Source organism: Thalassophryne amazonica, chromosome 22 (assembly GCF_902500255.1).
Source record: "Thalassophryne amazonica chromosome 22, fThaAma1.1, whole genome shotgun sequence".
Classification (NCBI taxonomy): domain Eukaryota; kingdom Metazoa; phylum Chordata; class Actinopteri; order Batrachoidiformes; family Batrachoididae; genus Thalassophryne; species Thalassophryne amazonica.
In genome coordinates this window covers 38,419,071-38,421,378 of record NC_047124.1, presented here as the reverse complement: position 1 = coordinate 38,421,378, position 2,308 = coordinate 38,419,071, and positions in this window count along the sequence as shown.

Sequence of the window (2,308 nt, the reverse complement as noted above, 5' to 3'; positions counted from 1 at the left end):
AACACCCCCGAGTCACACTAACTCAGAATGCTCGTAGCACGGGCCGGGGCGGAGGATTAGCAGCAATCTTCCATTCCAGCTTATTAATTAATCAAAAACCCAGACAGAGCTTTAATTCATTTGAAAGCTTGTCTCTTAGTCTTGTCCATCCAAATTGGAAGTCCCAAAAACCAGTTTTATTTGTTATTATCTATCGTCCACCTGGTCGTTACTGTGAGTTTCTCTGTGAATTTTCAGACCTTTTGTCTGACTTAGTGCTTAGCTCAGATAAGATAATTATAGTGGGCGATTTTAACATCCACACATGCTGAGAATGACAGCCTCAACACTGCATTTAATCTATTATTAGACTCTATTGGCTTTGCTCAAAAAGTAAATGAGTCCACCCACCACTTTAATCATATCTTAGATCTTGTTCTGACTTATGGTATGGAAATAGAAGACTTAACAGTATTCCCTGAAAACTCCCTTCTGTCTGATCATTTCTTAATAACATTTACATTTACTCTGATGGACTACCCAGCAGTGGGGAATAAGTTTCATTACACTAGAAGTCTTTCAGAAAGCGCTGTAACTAGGTTTAAGGATATGATTCCTTCTTTATGTTCTCTAATGCCATATACCAACACAGTGCAGAGTAGCTACCTAAACTCTGTGAGTGAGATAGATTATCTCGTCAATAGTTTTACATCCTCATTGAAGACAACTTTGGATGCTGTAGCTCCTCTGAAAAAGAGAGCCTTAAATCAGAAGTGCCTGACTCCGTGATATAACTCACAAACTCGCAGCTTAAAGCAGATAAACCGTAAGTTGGAGAGGAAATGGCGTCTCACTAATTTAGAAGATCTTCACTTAGCCTGGAAAAATAGTCTGTTGCTCTATAAAAAAGCCCTTCATAAAGCTAGGACATCTTACTACTCATCACTATTTGAAGAAAATAAGAACAACCCCAGGTTTCTTTTCAGCACTGTAGCCAGGCTGACAAAGAGTCAGAGCTCTATTGAGCTGAGTATTCCTTTAACTTTAACTAGTAATGACTTCATGACTTTCTTTGCTAATAAAATTTTAACTATTAGAGAAAAAATTACTCATAACCATCCCAAAGACATATCGTTCTCTTTGGCTGCTTTCAGTGATGCCGGTATTTGGTTAGACTCTTTCTCTCCGATTGTTCTGAGTTATTTTCATTAGTTACTTCCTCCAAACCATCAACATGTCTATTAGACCCCATTCCTACCAGGCTGCTCAAGGAAGCCCTACCATTAATTAATGCTTCGATCTTAAATATGATCAATCTATCTTTGTTAGTTGGCTATGTACCACAGGCTTTTAAGGTGGCAGTAATTAAACCATTACTTAAAAAGCCAACTCTTGACCTAGCTATCTTAGCTAATTATAGGCCAATCTCCAACCTTCCATTTCTCTCAAAAATTCTTGAAAGGGTAGTTGTAAAACAAATAACTGATCATCTGCAGAGGAATGGTCTATTTGAAGAGTTTCAGTCAGGTTTCAGAATTCATCATAGTACAGAAACAGCATTAGTGGAGGTTACAAATGATCTTCTTATGGCCTCGGACAGTGGACTCGTCTCTGTGCTTGTTCTGTTAGACCTCAGTGCTGCTTTTGATACTGTTGACCATAAAATTTTATTACAGAGATTAGAGCATGTCATAGGTATTAAAGGCACTGCGCTGCGGTGGTTTGAATCATATTTATCTAATAGATTACAATTTGTTCATGTAAATGGGGAATCTTCTTCACAGACTAAGGTTAATTATGGAGTTCCACAAGGTTCTGTGCTAGGACCAATTTTATTCACTTTATACATGCTTCCCTTAGGCAGTATTATTAGACAGCATTGCTTACATTTTCATTGTTACGCAGATGATACCCAGCTTTATCTATCCATGAAGCCAGAGGACACACACCAATTAGCTAAACTGCAGGATTGTCTTACAGACATAAAGACATGGATGACCTCTAATTCCTGCTTTTAAACTCAGATAAAACTGAAGTTATTGTACTTGGCCCCACAAATCTTAGAAACATGGTGTCTAACCAGATCCTTACTCTGGATGGCATTACCCTGACCTCTAGTAATACTGTGAGAAATCTTGGAGTCATTTTTGATCAGGATATGTCATTCAATGCGCATATTAAACAAATATGTAGGACTGCTTTTTTGCATTTGCGCAATATCTCTAAAATTAGAAAGGTCTTGTCTCAGAGTGATGCTGAAAAACTAATTCATGCATTTATTTCCTCTAGGCTGGACTATTGTAATTCATTATTATCAGGTTGTCCTAAA